Below are 7811 nucleotides of genomic sequence, written 5' to 3'. Positions count from 1 at the left end.
GGTAACATTAGGGAATAAGATGGTGTTCAGGGACTTTCCGGAATTTTTTTTACATTCATGCCTTAAAACAATATTTTAAACTATCTTTAACTGTTTGCGGGGTGGGAAGTAGAAGGGTTTTGAGTGCAAAGCCGCCGTTTGAGTGCTACGAAGCGCTATCGCGTCTCTCTTGTGAAGGGCCAAAAAAACGCGTAGAAAATCGATCGCGCTGGTGTTCGCTACAATAATGTACGCATAAATTAATAGCAGTTGCACAACCATTGCAACTTTTTTTTTTTACGTTATTCAATAGCGATTTTCAATATGGTAAAAATTAATAAATTAGGCACACTATACTATAGTGGTTCACTCTAATAGGTTAATGTTTGAACTGAATGAACGTCTTTGTATATTGCATTTCACTCTTGTTTTTTTCAATGTGATAAAACACTGTTAACAGTATAACGGATAGAAACTCTAGTTCTTGTTTATAGTAGGCAAGTGTCAGGCATGAAAAAATAAAATTTTAACCATCTCTGTTTATATCCCTAAAAAAATAATATGAGAGACATTTCAAGTCAACTGAATTGATTTTTCAATCTGTCTCCATGCAACCATCTCCGTATTGGATAAATTTTATAGAGTTCAAAATATGCCTTTATAATACAAAAATATGCAAATTTTCAGCTGCCAAGATCATAGAGTTGAAAAGATATCTTTAATACAGTAGACCCTCATTTTACGCGGGAGTTACGTTCCACGGAAATGCCGCGTAAATCATGACTTAATATTAGTGTTAAAATAAGGATTAGATTCCATAGTCAAAAAAAAAAAACTTCATTCTAGTGATAGATAAATACGTATATAATAAGTATATTATGCACTGATTCCGATACATATGCACAACGTGCATAAAGAAATCGTGAACTAACTTAGAGCTTATAGAAAAGAGCTAGTTATGATATTCTTTTAACCAAATCCAGTGGCTCGACAGCCAATGGGGGGGAGGGGCCAAGGCTTACTATTCCCATCTCAGTCATCCTGACCAAGGGCTCTGGGGTGCTAAGCAGATGCTCTGGTTAGGTTGTCAGCCGAACGCAGGACCCCCAGGATTCAGTTCCAAAGCACGCTCGGTACTCATTTTATCGACCCACTGAAGGGACGAACGGCTGAGTCAATCATGCCCGACCCAGAGATAGAACCCGGCCCTGTGGCGTGGAAGCACTGAGCCACTGGGCTTCATGATATTATTTTGGCAGTCATTAATTATTGTTCTCTCTAGTTCTTTAGTTCTTTGTGGAGCATTAACGCATCCATGATCACTCGCGTCATTTCCATGACGGTATCTTCCTTCATTAAGAAATCAGAAAGATTATTTGCCATTGTCAAGGATTGGTTTTCAAGGACAAATTTTCAATGCGAAATGCTTTCGGTTGTGAGTCATCGTCATCGATATCTTCGCTGATTTCGTTCTTCTAAAAGTTATTCTAGTGAGCTCTGAATTGTATTGGTTTAACAACTTCACTTCTGGAAAGAGCTCTGGAACCAAACGTAAAAACATGTCTCCAGTGGCTTATTAACTCGCCAGAATGCAGTTCATTACGTGTTGTCTGCAATCTTTGGAGTTTCGATTTTGGAAGAGGGGAAAATTTTATTTGTTTGCAATGCCGCATCCGCGTAAAACCAAAACTCATATGTATAAATTGAAACAATGGTGTCAAATCTTAAACCGTGTACAATTAAATCCGCGTAAAATAAAACCGCGTAAAATGAGGGCCTACTACTGTACCATGCAAATTTTCTGCTGCCAAGATCTAAATCCTAAGGATCTGGGATGTCCCAAAAAAGTGGTCCAAAATGACGGATCAGCTTTGTGAAATGAGTTATGTTTGCGATATGGTTGAAAAAACTTTTATCGCGCTGGAAGCCTGAAGTACTTTTGGTTGTTAACAAATTCTTGTATTTTTGTGAGTTTGAGCTCATTTATTTTTCTGTAGCACGCATGAAAAGTCTAGACAAAGTACGGTGGGAATTTCTTTTTTCTTGGACTTTAAAAGGTCTTAAATTCTGAGCAAAAACAATTCAAAAGCTCGTACTTCGCAATTATATTGTCAAAATAGGTATTCTTAATGTAGAGATGTAGAATGAAAATATTGATTTTGTAAAAGATAGTATGTAATCCAAATTGGCCATCATCAAAAAGGTTGCTAGTTTCGAATTTATAGTCTTTATTGCAATGCTAATATTTCATATTGATATCAAATTCCATGCATATACAAGAGCCCCCCCCCCTCATTTCACTCATCAACCCTCGTTCTAAACCTGTGGTAGGTGCCTCGTCGCTTGCGGTGAGTTGGTATGCGAATGCGTATATCCCGACTTCGACAGCGTACTGGACCGTATTTACCTGACGTCACTGCAGTGCATTGGGGGTACTGTAGTAGACGAAAATCCGGTATTACAGCGTGTAATAACACTTGCCTTTATGCGGCTTATAAACTTCTTTTTATTTAAAAAAGAGATCTTTTGGAAGTTTTTAACTAAGTAACGTCGTAAAAGAATGATGAACGATGCATTTCATACGAAATACTCTCTTTATAATCGTATTGTCATAGTTTTAAGCCTCTATGATTCCTCATCAGAAACATGGTGAAAACTAAAATTCTCCTTTTACTTTTCCCTTTTCTCGGCATTTTTCATCTAGTCAAAAGTATGTATAAGCCTTAAGCATGTTCATGATGCGTATGAAGTCCAGAAATCATTAAATAAAACGAGTTTTATTAGTAGTACTACTAACACTGCGTAGTTACTCAAAATACCCGCAGACCAATAGCTGAAGGGACCGTTGCCAAACCGTGAATAGGGTCCATACAGGGCTTTTGTCCTCTCGAATTTTTCGGTAGTGCAAATCATCTTCGGTTACCATAAGGAGAAAAAGGTTCTGTTATTTCTTTCTAGATGTTTTTTAAACTGTGATTCTAAAATGCAGTTTTAGACAATCTTTGTTGTGTTAGCAGAAGGAAAAGTTCGAAGGCCATCACTCGAAACTTTTTCTGAATTAAAATCTAAAAAACACGATTGTATGCCATATGTGCTTACTTTAGATGATCGGATGTTCTTCGCAGTTGAAGTCCCAAAAATGTAATTTGAGTCCATTTCCGATGATGTTAAGGGTTCTTGGGGACTCTTCCCTAGAAATGTATTGAAATTGAAGTCCAAAGAACAAAATTAAGAAGATTCTTAATGTTGTTGGAGAGTGGTGACCGGTGACGCTCTAGCGGGAAATTTTAGAATTTGTAACTTTAAAAACTCAGTTTTGGACGATCTTTGGTAACTCGTTTAAGGAGAGCCCTTTCTCGACGAGCCCTTTCTCGACAGTTTTTTTTTTTTTTTTGAAACCGAAATTAATGAAACGAAATTTTGATAAACGTTGATGTTACAAGAGGAGGAGGAATTCGGAGGCTCTCACCCTACAAGTTCTCGAAATTGCATAGTCCTGAAAATAAAATGTTTCATAATATTTGGTGTAAGGTGAGGGACAGTTCGGGGAATCTGCAAAAACTATTTCGAAATAAGAAGTCCTGAAAGTGAAATTTCTTCCGTTAGAAATTTCTTTCGTTATCATTTCCTAAAATGATAACGGTTAAGGAGAGGGCACTCTGCTGGAAGTTTTCCGAAATCTTAAGTCCTATAAACACGCTAGTGCAGGTTTCTTTGATGACGCTAGGGGAAAAGGTGTGATTCGGGAACCCTGCTAAATTCTTTAAACTCAAAGTTTAAAAAATGCACTTTTAACTGGGCCACCTTTGATAGCGTAAAATAAAAAGATTAAGTTCGGGGACACTCCGCCATCCTCTTCTTAGCTACTTCCCTGCCTTCTTTTGTTTCAATAATTGAAAAATATATTGTAGAAGACCCGACCCCCTTTTTCCAAAGCCATGTCACTGCTTTAGTTTTCCATTGTGAAATATTCAACTTCTATTCTAGCATTTTTAGCTGTTTGAAATACGAGTCTGGGTCGTTTAAAAACTTTCAGCATTTGGACCGATGAGTTAAAACATAATCAGAATACTTTTGTTTCATTTATTTTTTATAGGTTAAAAATATAAATAAAGCCTCACGCATTGTGTAGTTTATTAAAATGAAGACTAAAAAAATATGTAAAGGGTGTTTCGTTTTAACCTGCAAGACCTTTATTTTCGCAACCGTTAGTCCTAGATGTATACTTCCAGCTGCAATAATGTTTAAAATCAGATTCAGAGTTAAGAAATTGAAAGTTAGAAGCAAAAATAAATATGAGTCAAAAAATACGAAATTTAACTTTTTGTGCGGGCCGTAGGTCCCCTAACTAATATTCAGAAAAGTAATCACCATTAAAAACTATTACTAACACAAAAAACTTGATAGTGCGACCAAAACCCAAGGAGATATTCGAGTTTACCGTTTTAACCCCTTGAGGACCAGCGCTCGGAAAACGAAGCGCAGCTACGGGACCGAACGTTCTGAAATGGAACGCCGCCATCGGCCCGAGCATTTACAGCAGTTAAGCCTAACTGAACAAAAATATTCATATAAAATCAGCATCTCAAAATAATGGCTTGAAATTTTAATTTTGTTTAAACAATGTACTACTGATTACTAATTACTAATATAAAGACTATTACATTATTAGAAGGAACGAAATAAGTAGAATACTAAAACTTTAGCCATGTGCACAAAATTAAATGATATGTGCGCAAAAACAAAGTTAGAGTTTGACATCGTGAGTGTGGAATCAAAGAAAAAGAAATGTAGCAAAAAAATATGTTCCTTATGTAATTTTGATTAAAACAACTTAGGTCAACGAATTTAAACTAGTTATATTTCCCACGCGACAAGTTTCAAAACTGCTTCATAATTCACTCGAAAACATTCCCTTTCACTCACTTCGCTAATCATTTTTATTGCAGTTTCCCACCGCCAAATGAAAAAGAATAAATACAGAAGAACAATATCAGAAAGGATTCAAAAATAATCATAAACTTCAGGCCTCTTGAACTCATTCCTGTACTCTCATTGAACGGGAATCCCAAAAGTCTGGAACACATACGCAAAAATATTTTAACCTTCCTTCCCTCGCCCATAATTTATTCAGCTAGATGTATATCTCTTTCAATTACTCGTAAAAAAAAAGAGAAGCAAAGATATAAGCAAGAGCAATTGAGACCTCATAAATCATATGCGCAGAGCAGTGATTCACTGTTGTTTACATAAAAAAAAATCTAACCCATTGAGAGGCCCAAATAAGAAACTAAAGCGTGTACATGAAGGTCAAATACCATGTGACTCGAATATGATCAAAGTTACAGCCATTTAGCGCCATCTAGTATCATTTAAATACTCAATTCAATCGTTCCATTTCGAGAAAGCATATACGTGACGCTGGGACTACAGCGTCGATCAGAGCGCGTAGCGGATAAGTGACGCTGGGCTGATAGGAGAGGAATCGTTGCGTAGCGTCCGCGTGACGCTGGGTGCGAACGGGTTAAGGGACCGTACAGAAGATGAGATTGAAACTTATCGCTCTTTCAAAAGAATGACAGGTCGTCAAAGTAAGAAAAACAAGGTATTTATATTTTTCATTGCTATTCAAATAAAATGCAAATTTTATGCCGTGATACGCAAAAACACACTACAAAACCTCGAATAATTTGAAAAATCACACTCTATGCACACATGCAATTTTAAACACGTGTTAGCTACTATATTTCCCCCCTGTGTTATTGATGGCAAGTAAAAAGTGGTGTAAGTCACAAAACGCTGCGTTTCATGTCTCGCTGAATATTGGTCGTACTAATTTCAAACTTTTTGCGTTGGAATTATTTTTTAATGGAGATTATTTCCCTAAATTCAAGTTAGGGGACCTAGGGCTCGCATAAAACGAAAAAAAAAATTTTTTTTTTTTTTGACTCATTTTTATTTTTACTTTAAATTTTCAGTACCTTAACTCTGCATCTGATTTTGAACATTTTTGCAATGGGAAACATACATCTAGGACTAACGGTTGTGAAAATAAAAGTCTTGAAAGTTAAAAAAAAACACCCTGTATATATATATAGGCAGGTATCCCAGTAAGCAAAATATCTTGCCTCAGTATTGCATAAAGGTTGACATGCAAGAAAAATCATCTTGCATTAATACTGCCTCAATGTTGTTATGTTACTCCCTTTATGCTGTCAGCAGGCTGCCACAATATTGACTGACAAGGTGTATGCAGCATAATATCAGGAAAATATCAAGGTAGGCTGCTTTTGTAACATTGCATACGTATTGATATGACAGGATAATATTAAGATGTTGTCATGACAGCATAAAATCAAGGTCTAGGCAAGATGATCTTGCTTTTGTAATCTTGCATACGTATTGATATGACAGGATAATATCAAGATGTTGTCATGACAGCATGAAATCAAGGTCTAGGCAAGATGATCTTGCTTTTGTAATATTGCATACGTATTGATATGACAGGAAAATGTCAGGATACATTGACATGACAGTATGAAATCAGCATGTTTGCAAGGTGTTTTATCCATTTATTTATTTGTATTATTTTCACTTCAAACTCGAGAATTAAATTTCATTCTTTAATTATTTCTGTTATTCTTCAAGATAGTTTTCCAGCCTGAGAATATTTTCTTAAAGCTGACATCTGATCGGAAATTCATATAAAGATATTAATAGTACTCGCGATTTAATTTAAAAAATGAAAGTTTCTTCGTTTTGCGTAATACTTGACTTATTTTTTAAATTCATGCTTCTAATTGTATTATAAAGACATAAAATGCTTAGTTAGGAATAATTGTGGAAGTTTTTATAGCACTAAAGGTAGCAAAATAATAAATAAATAAATAAATACAATAAATAAGTACATTTTCAAATGGATGTCAGCATTGAAAATATCCCATGAACAAAACATATGAATTTATCTTAAAGAATAACATAAATACCATTGAATAAAATTAATCTTACGTGAGATTGAAGTGATAATACGAAATTCTGGGCTTCATGTCCTTTGTTTCAAAGTCTAGGGACGAAAAAAGTTATTTTCGCCATTTCTAACATTGATCGCACATCGTCTGCGATATGACTTGTTTAGTACTATATTAATAAACAAATATAGTTATCAGTCATTCATAAGTTTTTCCTAAAACAATACTATTCCAGACTAATAACTAAGCAACCAACTTAACGAAGCCTAAAAGAATGCAACGCCACGTGCAGCACCTCTGAACCGATTGAGGTCGAAGCAGGAAGAATGTACCAGCAATGCGAGGGATGCTGGGTAGAAAGAACTGTGCGCATGCGCAAGTATCAACGAAGGTCCACCTGTTCTATTGTGTACTAATTACCTTGACGGCGACAGCATGAAATCAATATCATCTTGACGGCGACAACATGTATGCAATGTTGTTATTGTAAGGTAATATCAATATTGATATTTTAAGATGAATGCAATGTTGCATACGTGTTGTTATTGTAATATTGCTTTTTAATCTTTATGCAAGCTTTATGCAGTATGAAACACATCAATATTGACGCCGTCAGTATAATATCAAGATCTGTCAAGGTTGATGCAATATTTTGCTAGTAGGGATGGGACTGCCGACAGAAGTGAAAACTTAAAACTGCAAAATAAATTTGGTGTGTTTGTGCACGCACTTGTGTGTGTGGTGTGTGTTTAATTTTCATTTAAAATTAATTGCAGTTTCAAAAATTAAAATTTTATAACTCCTAATTCAAAATATCAGCTACAGTCTCAAAATTTTACGTTTATCAGCAATTCGAGCATCAAT

This window comes from Uloborus diversus, chromosome 3 (assembly GCF_026930045.1).
Source record: "Uloborus diversus isolate 005 chromosome 3, Udiv.v.3.1, whole genome shotgun sequence".
NCBI lineage: Eukaryota > Metazoa > Arthropoda > Arachnida > Araneae > Uloboridae > Uloborus > Uloborus diversus.
This window is presented reverse-complemented; position numbering follows the sequence as displayed.